Source organism: Terrapene carolina, unplaced genomic scaffold, assembly GCF_002925995.2.
Source record: "Terrapene carolina triunguis isolate 2854851 unplaced genomic scaffold, T_m_triunguis-2.0 Scaffold67, whole genome shotgun sequence".
In the NCBI taxonomy this organism is placed as follows: Eukaryota; Metazoa; Chordata; order Testudines; family Emydidae; genus Terrapene; species Terrapene triunguis.
In genome coordinates this window covers 5,339,900-5,350,936 of record NW_020664418.1, presented here as the reverse complement: position 1 = coordinate 5,350,936, position 11,037 = coordinate 5,339,900, and positions in this window count along the sequence as shown.

Genomic DNA, 11,037 nt, shown 5'->3' with positions numbered 1-11,037 from the left:
GAATATAAGATCTGTATCAATTGCAAAAGTGTTTGCATCTGGGAAACACCCACCAGACAGTAGGCAATCAGCCAGAATGGGCCATTGGGAAGAACAATAAGACTTTGAAGATACTAATCTCCCGCCTTCCTGAGAAGCTCCATGGGTTGCTGCTTTGACACTACAGGGTCAGGTGATCGTGGCACCTGCTACTAGACCCCCATCTTGGGCTTTCAATGTTTTTCCATTAAGAGTGGGTGGCAGGTCAGACAAAAACAAAACAAACAAAAAATTCCCACCATATGTAAATTCTATTTAAGGCTGGAGAGTGAGTTAATCATGGTCGCCAGTTCTTCACAGAATCCCCGCCCAGGATGGAAATACCTAAGATTGATCTGGGGAGAAGGACTGGGACCCAGGCCAAGAAAGGTCAGCCTGTGAAGGGTATACCTGGAGATTTAAGCTGCAATCAGTGCAGTTTACCTTCAAGAAACTCTGCAACATGCTTAAAACAACATTTAGGATAAGAAATTACTATTTGTAGCCAATTTCTTTAATGTATTAAGCCTAGTTGGCGTGTTTTGTTTTATTTTTCAAGTAATCTGCTTTCTTCCGTTTGCTATCCCTTTTAATCACTTAACATTTACCTTTTGTAGTTAATAAACTTATTTTTTTGTTTATTCCAAAAAACAGTTTGTGCAATTCATAACTGGGGCGGATGGGGGGGGGGGGAAGCAAAAACTGTGCATATCTCCCTCCACCTTGAGGGAAGGGGCGATTTTTATGAGCTTGTGCTGTACAGATCTCTCTTACAGCATAAGACAATATTATTTTGGGTTTACACCCCAAAGGAGGTGTGCATGTGAGTGCTGGGTAAATCCCTCAGCTGAACCCTCCCACACAGAGCTGATTTCAGTCTTTGTCTACAGTTGGGTGTGGCCTTACCTGTGTGTGTGCTAGAGAAGGCTTGAGGGCCTGGCACAGCAAGGACAGGATCCGGAAGCCCACAGGCAGGTGGAACGGACGGGCTCAGTGGGACCCCAGCACATCAGGTGGCACCCTGGAAGGGGGATCCAACCCATCACAATGATAGTAAAAGCCACTTTCCCATTCTGAATTTTGCTCTAGCCAACCCCACAAGACCCTCAACTCTGCACCCTCCCATCCTCTGCTTACTTAGGATGAGCCACTGCTCTTTCCCATATGCTCAATACTGTTGGTGAGAAAGTCTTCTTCTCTATAGATTTTACCCCAGTTCCCTAAATGGCCCCCTTAAGGATTGAGCTCACAACCCTGGGTTTAGCAGGTCAAAGCTCAAACCACTGAGCTATCCCTCCCTCTGCAGCTGTCTCCATGTGGAACAACTTTCTCATGTCTTTCCACCTCACTGACTCTCCATCATTCTTCAAATCCCAACTGAACAGGCTCCTTTCTCCCTGACCTTTCTTCTCACCTTCTGCTAGCATTTATTATTTGCCTCTGCAGCCATTATTACTTAGGTCTCTGTAGAGTCATAGATTCCAAGGCCAGAAAGGACCACTGTGATCATCTAGTCTGACCTCCGTAGAACACAGGCTGTAGGTGTTTGGGCACAGCTTATGCCCAAGAAGCTATACAAGACAAAGACATGCGTAGGGACAGACTCACCCTTATGGGCAGAAGGTACAATTTACATAGCCCTGTATGCCCAGCAGACACTCCAGCCTAGGAAGGGCAGTAGAGTACTGTCAGCAGCTGCCTCTGGAGAATGTGCAGGGGAAGCCATCTTTGAAATCCATCCAGAGGCTCCATGGGAGACAGTGTGAACCAGTGTCCCACTTGACTGGCCTGATCCCAACTCCTTCCCAGCAGACCCTGGCCACTTTCTTGCTTCAGGCCTCCTTAGGGCTGCAGACAGCTTACCCCACTACACCCTCCTTCCCTCCCAATCCCAAGCAGATTGTTTAGCTGCTGGGAGCCTGTGGTTACTGGGAGCCAGGGTTTTGCTGATGGACAGTGATGCAGCCCTGGTGTACCCAGTCAGCCTGAGCCAGATTCCGTGAGACAGGGCCCATACCTCCCCCGGTGTTCAGCCGTAGCACTGCTGTACTGCGTTTTGCTGACTCCGTGACACCTGCCACTGAGGTGGTCTAGTGCAAATGCCACAGGCAAGTTCTGGAAGAGCCCTAGAGGGGCTAATTAACCTAATTAAACATACAGAAGCCCTGCTCCCAAGCCCATTGAAACGAATGGGGAGTCTTTCCATTGACTTCAGTGGGCTTTGGCTCATATCCCTCTCTGCTCTGACTGGACAGGGAAGGGGCTAAATGCTGACTGGGGATCCCCTGAGGGAGGCTAATGGGATGTCCCATTATCCCAGCAAACAGTTTCGCTCCCACCCAGAAATCCTGACCAAAGTCTCCCATTTTGTAATGAAATGAAACACAATAGCTGGAGGTAAAACAAAACAGGGATGCATCTCTGCTTTCCCATCTGAGTCCCCTACACTCTCCATGGATTGGACTAGTCCATCTGCCTGGGGCCTGGGCTCCAGTGTGACTCTCTCATGCATGTGCAGAAACGATTTAGCATAGTTTGGAGGGAGTTGGAGGTGGGGGCAAGGCAGGGAGACACAGGGTTGCCATTATTCAACCTAAGCCAAGCCCAAACAATACAGACCAGATCCTCTGGCTCCTTCATGCTGCCAGCCTATCCACAAAGCTGCCAATGGCTGGGAATGCCCTGGGCCTGGTGAAATCCCTAGCTGGCACAGAGCTGGCTTGGCTAGTCCTTTGCCACCCTCAAGCTAAGTAAGCAAGCAAAGAAGCAAGGATCATTCAGCCCAAGACATGCTCTCTTGATCTAACAAGCATGGTTTTGAGTCAGTTATTTATGATCTTTCTTAAGGACGCTTTGCAGGAAATTTTGTAAAAATACCAGTCTTCCTTTGTAACAAGTGCCGTTGCTGTAATGGTGGGTTGTTAGCCTTTGTAGAGAGACAACTGTGTTTTATGTATGGTGTACAGACTCCTGAGGTGGAAATTCACATCGCTCTCCACTCTTTGCCAAGCTCTCCTCGTGACTGCAACACAGCGGCTTCTGTTCTCCTTCTCACAATGGGTGCTGCATCCCCCACCTTCCTCTGGCAACAAAGCCTTTTTCAGTTCACACTTGGATTGCTGCTGCTGAAATGAGAAGGCAGGCACGGCTGGTGCTGTGGATGTTTTAGGAGCTTCCTCGGCTTTCGGTCTCCTTATCTCACTGCTAGACACAGCACTGGCATGGCTGGTTACTCCTGGGTTCCCTGGTTTATTCCGGTAGCAAGGCCCTCTTCAGTGCACGCCTTCAGGCTTTTCAGCTTCTGAATCTGTCTGATTGCTCACAACTGAAATGAGAAGAAGCTGTGTTCATACAGCACCTGGCACAGCACCTGGCACAGCAGTTCCCGGATCCATGCATGGGGTGCCAAGGTGATACTGATATACAAATACTGTAAAAAGTAATTACTATCACAGAGCGGATTGGAGAATCCCATCAGTTCTCTGTGTAACTGATTAAATTGGGCACGAGGAACATAGGCACCGACTCCATGGGTGCTCCAGCCCTGGAGCACCCACAGGGAAAAATTAGTGGGTGCTCTGCACCCACCGGCAGCCAAGCTCCCCTCACCCCCCACCCCACCCCCTGACTGCACCGTGTATCCGCTCCTCTGCCTACCTCCCAGTGCTTCCCGCCACCAAACACCTGTTTGGCGGCGCTTAGGACTTTCCAGGAGGGAGGGGGGAAGAGCGGGGACGCAGCGCACTCAGGGGAAGAGGCTGAGAAGAGGCGGGGCAGGGACGGGGACTTGGGAGAAGGAGGTGGAATGGGGGCGGGAAGGGGCTGGGGACTTTGGAGAAGGGGTGGAATGGGGGCGGGGCGAGGGTGGTGCAGGGGCCTGGGGTGGAGGTGAGGTTGAGCACCCACCGGGAACAGTGGAAGTCGGCACCTATGGTGAGGAGCGTCACCTATCTGTTACACATAAAGCACCATCTGTCCAATGTAACTTATTCCACTAGAATTCAGAGACATTTCGGGTTAGTGCTTGCTAGACAATAGTCTGCCACCTGCTGGAGAAGCAGGTGACCATAGCACTCTAGCTTTCCAAACTGCTCAAGAGCTGAGGCACACTAAAGATTTGGAGAGAGCTTGGCAACTGCTTTTCATCCCTCACTATATTGATGATCCATGAAGAAGCAGAGTCAGCAGTTTCAGAGCAAGCCCCGTCTTTGTGTCTACATTCTTAGAAAGAAGGAGAGTGCCACCATGGTGGTGTGTAACCAGGAGACCCAGTTCAGAGAAGAGGCACATCAATTGCAAGACCAAATAGAATAAAGGAAAATAAATCAGTGCTCTAATTATGATATAGAAGGGATTTAGGCCCTAATCGGACCAAGCACTTATGCGCAAGCTTAATTTTAAGCATATGAGTAGTCCCTTTGAATTGGGACTACAAATATGCTTAAAGTTAAGCACATGCTTAAGTATGTTGCTAGATCAGGGCCCAAAAGCAAGTAGAAATCTACAGAAGGGAAAGAAATCTAAAGAAGGACATTTTCAGACTCCAGAGAGAGGCATAACATTGAGCTAGAAGCTGGAATTAATAAATGACACAAGTAGATTAGGTATCAGAAATGATATTTCCTCCTTGAGCCATTAGAGAAAGGAATAGTCAAGTGAAAGCAGAAGTGAAGAACCATACCAAATTTAAGGAAAAAAGAGACCATCTCTTAGAATTCAATATTCTACCTTGTTTCCATGTTGTTTAATCTCACAAAGCCCTTGTTCAAATTCATTAATATTTTCCAAAAAAGTACTAGTTGTCCCTGGAGCTTATCTGTAAAAATGTGAATGCATGAGGCTCTCTCTCCCCCTTCTTTTTGCAGTAACAAGCGGAACTAAAGAAAAAGAAATCAACCTTAATGCTGAGCCCAACACCAATAGCTCGGGAGAAGCTTTCACCTCTCCACAATGCTCACCAAAAGCAAGTAAGGCCCTCAAAGCTCTTTAGGCAGCTGTCTCCCACTGATTTCAATGGGTGTTAGGCTCCTAAAATACCTTTGAGGAACTGGGCCTAAAAGACTCCCATTGTCATCAATGGGCTATGGATCAGGCCCTAACACCCAGCAACAGAGTAGTGATGGAAACCCTGGTCCTTCAGCTCTGAAACACAGCCATGGAATAACCTTATGTCAGCAACAATCTCATGTTCTTTATCAGACGTAATTAGCCAGTAAGGGGCCTGATCCTGCTGTCTCTGAAATCTATGGCAAAGAACAATCTTCCCATTTTCATAATGAAGAGCAAGTTTGGGCTGATAACTCCCCCTGAAATCAGGATCTGGCCCCCAAACCGTGTGGAACAAAAATCATTTAGAACATTGCTTAATTCATTAATTATAAGCAGTGTTTATCTTCAGCTACAGCCAACACACGAGCCTGCAAGGAAATGTAGCTACATGTAAAGTTTGAATACCAGCTTGTTATTCTATCTGTGGTACCTAGCTGGTCCCCTATTACTGGTGTAGTCTTTCATGTGGGGCGGGGACTTTGGGGAAGGGGGTGGAATGCAGGTGGGATGAGGGCGATGCAGAGGCAGGAAGAAGCAGGGCAGGGTCAGGGTCAGGGGCGGGGGGGGGGGGGCGAGCACACACCAGGCAGAGGGGAAGTCTGCACCTATGCTCAATTGTGCCAGAGCTGGCAAAGGAAACAGATACCTCCTACCTGCTGCTAGAGCGGGAACCTGAAGAGGACCTCTGCAGCGCTGAGCACTCGAGGGGACTGCCAGGACTGCCAGCCGACGAGGGCACAGCAGAGCTACTGGGTCTCCTGCTGGCCATGTACCCCAGGGAGACAGAGGAATTCCATGAGATTGAGATGCACTGCAAAGGGATAGTAGGAAGTAGCCCAGGGACACCCAGTTGTGTGGCCAGAATCCTGGTCAGTGTGTTTTGGCTGGATCCCCTCTGACCCAGTGGCAGAACCTTCCACCACTGTTAGGGCCCTGGGCTCGGACCTGATGGAGTAAGGTGGGCCTGGGTCCCCCTACCCCCTGCTGCCAACCCCACCCCTGGGGTGGCAGCCTCCCCCCTCTTAGGTCAAAAGGCCTGTGTTTCATAGAATCATAGAATCATAGAATATTAGGGTTGGAAGAGACCTCAGGAGGTCATCTAGTCCAATCCCTGGCTCAAAGCAGGACCAACACCAACTAAATCATCCCAGCCAGTGCTTTGTCAAGCCAGGCCTTATAAACCTTTAGATAACCCATTTCAGTGCTTCATCACCCTCCTAGTGAAATAGTGTTTCCTAATATCCAACCTAGATGTCCCCCACTGCAACTTGAGACCACTGCTTCTTGTTCTGTCATCTGCCACCACTGAGAACAGCCTAGCTCCATCCTCCTTGGAACCCCCCTTCAGGTAGTTGAAGTTTTGACTTTGAAGTTGAAGACTATCAAATCCTTCCTCACTCTTCTCTTCTGCAGACTAAATAACCCCAGTTCCCTCATCTTCTCCTCGTAAGTCATGTGCCCCAGCCCCCTAATCATTTTCGTTGCCCTCCACTGGACTCTCTCCAATTTGTCCACATCGCTTCTGTAGTGGGGGGACCAAAGCTGGATGCAATACTGCAAGTGTGGCCTCACCGGTGCCAAATAGAGGGGAATAATCACTTCCCTCGATCTGCTGGCAATGCTCCTACTAATACAGCCCAATATGCCGTTGGTCTTCTTGGCAACAAGGGCACCCTGCTGACTTATATCCAGCTTCTCGTCCACTGTAATCCCCAGGTCCTTTTCTGCTGTCTGCCTGAGTTAGGATGTCAGGCGATAGATTGTGTGGTGCTCCGCCTTGCCTGAGGGCCCAAGCTCCTAGGCTATTTGGTGTGCCGCCTTGCCTGAGAGCCTGAGCCCTGAACTGTTTGTGCCTTGCCCTGCCTGGGGCCAGAGCTCTGGACAGTGGGCTGTTTGGCCCTGTCTAGAGAGCCAGGGCCTCAGAGATTGCTAATTCCCCAGCAACCATTACCTTGATAGGGACACAAGAGTGAGGGGGCATGGCCTCCCTTCGAGACTGACAGGGAGGGATGGCCACATCCCCCTATAGTCTCTCTCACATATCATGCAATTAACACCTCAGAACTGTTGCCCATGAAGATAAGGAGAAAACAAAGATAAGAGTGATGCCAACTCTAGTGATTTTATTATTATTTGGGATTTTTCTTAAAGCCCTAGCTCCTGGAGTCAACTGAAGACATCAGAATTGCAGCTTTTATTTAAAATAAAAGTTTCTAGCCTTCATGGCTGTAGAGAAGAGCATGAAAATGTAAATCCTAATCATCTAACACCACTATAAAAAGAACCCCAAACTTATTATTTGGCAGACAAAGCAAAAGCTATTCATGGGCTAGCCTACCTGAGCTAGCTTGAACCCAGCTAGCCCAGGTAACAACAGCAGTGGAGACAGTGCAGCATGTTCTAGCAAGCAGAGTATGTACCAGGGTCTGTGCTGGGCTTCTCCTACCTGTGCTGAACCCCGTGCTGTGGTGTCTTCAGCGCTGGTCATGCTACTTGAGCTGGCTAGCCCGGACCCAGGTTTTACTGTGTAGACAGATTCTTTATTTTGAGACTGAAGGTTGGAGACTGATAATATTCATTAGTGATTGATCTGGTTTCATGGCTAATATATCAAACCATAAAGTCCAGGGGTTCTGAGTTGATTCAGCCAAGGGGACAATCATATGATCAGTGTGGAATGGCAGCAACTATCATTGTTCTATAAAGCCATAATCCTGTAGAAACTCCTCTGGGAGTAATTTTACAAGCATGAGCAGAGGTACTGAAGTCAGGGGGGGAGGGGCTGTGCACAGGAGCACAATGATTGCACATTCAGTGTTTCAGGAGCAGGCCAAAAATGTCATTTTAACAGTTAAAAATCTAAGAAAAGGATGCAAGATTCTTAAGAGGGGTAAATAACCAATCTGATTGTCTAATGAACACTACCAGTAATAAGAACAGGAGTACCTGTTCTTTTTGCGGATACAGACTAACACGGCTGCTACTCTGAAAACTACCAGTAATGTGTGTTGGTACCATGTGTGCTGGCCACATGACCCTTTTTTGACCAGGGAAAGGAACAATAGGGAAAGCAAGCCCAGGAAAGGAAATCTCAGCTCTAACACCATCGATTGACTCAAACCATTTGGAAAACCCTCTTTAAGTTTCCCTGGCTGACTGTTTTGAACCAGAAATAGCCTTGGGATTAGCTAGCAAAGCTTTGCCCTCTGATTTAAAGGCAAGATCCAGCAAATTACTTAAGCACGTGCCTAACTTTAAGAGCACGTAGGCTGACCAGATAGCAAGTGTCAAAAATCGGGACAGGAGGTAGGGGGTAATAGGTGCCTATGTGAGAAAAAGACCCCAAAATCGGGACTATCCCTATAAAATCGGGACATCTGGTCACCCTAAGAGCATGTGAAGTCCCATTGAAGTCAAGCACTCATTTTTAAAGTTAGGCATGTGCTTAAGTTCCTTTTGAATCAGTGCCTCATGTATGTTATCTGACATTGTATCTCAGGGTTGTGTCAATTAATAGGCTTCCTGACTCTCAATCCAGTGCCCTAGCTACTAAAAGAGGCTACCTCTATGGACTTATTTATACTAGACTCTTCTGGGAAATTTCTCACCACTATACCACACCCAGTACAGCCCCAGTGTTGGTATCAAGGGATGAGATCAATACAGTTGGTTGGAAAATAGGGTAATTTTTCCCAGAGGAAACATATTTGATTTTTTTGGTGAAAAATCAAAAATGGAAGAATTTTGAGCTGAAAACCAAAAACTTTCCACTAAAAACAAAAATATATAGTCAAAAATACTACTATGGTGCTTGTGGGAGCTATAGTCTGGGTGCCTCATACACTCATTCTCCTCTGTGGTCTGGGATCCCTCGCAAGACTATATCTTCCATGATGCATCATGGTCTCCCTTCTTGCCAAACCACTGCAGTGCATCCTGGAAGTCATAGAATCATAGAATATCAGGGTTGGAAGCAGGGCCGGCTCCAGGCACCAGCTTCTCAAGCAGGTGCTTGGGGCGGCCGTTCCGGACAGGGGCGGCAGTTCCAGGTATTCGGCGGCAATTCGGCGGACGGTCCCTCACTCCGCCTGGGAGTGAAGGACCTCCCGCCGAATTGCCGCCTCCAGAACGCGATCGCGGCTTTTTTTAGATCGCGATCGTGGCTTTTTTTTTCTGTTGGTTGTCGGTTTTGGCTGCTTGGGGCGGCCAAAACCCTGGAGCCGGCCCTGGTTGGAAGGGACCTCAGGAGGTCATCTAGTCCAACCCCCTGCTCAAAGCAGGACCAATTCCCAACTAAATCATCCCAGCCAAGGCTTTGTCAAGCCTGACCTTAAAAACCTCTAAGGAAGGAGATTCCACCACCTCCCTAGGTAACCCATTCCAGTGCTTCACCACCCAAAGTTGAGGGTGGTGAAGTGCATGGTGGGAGCTGCAGTTTGACTGAGAACCTGGCCCACAGTGGAGAGCAGGGGGTATGAGGCTCCCAAAGTACAGCTGCCATGAGATACTGTTGCGGTCTCACCCAAATAGAAATTTTTCAAGTGTTTGGTTTTTCAACAAAAAGTAATTTTTTTCCTGAAAAGCAGACCCTTTTCAAATTGGTCAAAATCCCAATTTTCCCTATTTTGACAGAAAAAAAATCAACCAGCTCTAGTGTAGACAAGGCATCGAGACCAGCTCAAAGCAGGGTTAGACAACATGGCTCTTAACATTGCCAGGGCCCTATCTATCCTACCACTTTCACCACAGCTGTCACCAATGGGGCTGCCTGCTAGTGTAGCAGCAGGAGATGTCCCCAAAGCCAATCTAATGTAGACACCACCTATATCAGAGGTGGGCAAACTACGGCCTGTGGGCCACATCCGGCCCGCGGGACCGTCCTGCCTGGCCCCTGAGTTCCTGGCCTGGGAGGCTAGCCCCCGGCCCCTCCTCTGCTGTCCCCCCTCCCCCACAGCTTCAGCTCGCTCGCTCCGCCGCTGGCACAATGCTATGGGCGGCGGGGCTGTGAGCTCCTGGGGCAGCGCTGCTGCAGAGCCCGGCCTGACCCAGTGCGCTGAGCTGCGTGGTGGCAGCGGCGGCAGCGCGGCTGTAGCACTGCCAGCCACCGGTGCTCCAGGCAGCACAGTATGGGGGCATGGAGCGGGGGTGGGGGGTTGGATAGAGGGCAGGGGAGTTCGGGGTGGTGGCCAGGAGGTGGGGGTGTGGATAGGGATTGGGGCCAGTCGGGGGGGGGGGGAATAGGGGGTTGAATGGGGGCAGGGGTCCAGGGGGCAGTCAGGAAGGAGGGGGGTTGGATGGGGCAGCAGGGGGCAGTCAGGGGACAGGGAGAAGGGGTGGTTGGATGGGGCAGGAGTCCCAGGGGGGCGTTAGGAATGAGAGGAGGGGTTGGATGGGGTGCAGGGGGGCAGTCAGGGGTGGGGGTCCGGGGTGGTCAGGGGACAGGGAGCGGGGGGGTGGGTGGATGGGGCAGGAGTCCCAGGGGGGCCGTCAGGGAACGGGGGGGGAGGTTGGATGGGGCAGGAGTCCCGGGGGGGCAGATAGGAGGTGGGGGCCGGGCCACGACCCCCTCCCCTAACTGGCCCTCCATACAATTTCCAAAACCCGATGCGGCCCTCAGGCCAAAAAGTTTGCCCGCCCCTGACCTATATGTACCTAAGTGAGATGCACTTGCACACAGTGCCTGTGGGCCTGAAGGCCATTGTCTGATGTGTTAGGCTCAAGGAAAGAGAAGCAAATTATACAGCTAGCTTCTCCTGTTTCCTCCCAGGGCCGGCTCCAGGCACCAGCCTGGCAAGCAGGTGCTTGGGGCGGCCGCTGCGGAGAGGGGCGGCACGTCCAGGTATTCGGCGGCAATTCGGTGGATGGTCCCTCACTCCCGCTGGGAGCAAAGGACCTCCTGCTGAATTGCCACCGCAGATCGTGATTGCGATCGCGGCTTTTTTTTTTTTTTTTTTTTTTTTTTTTTTTTTT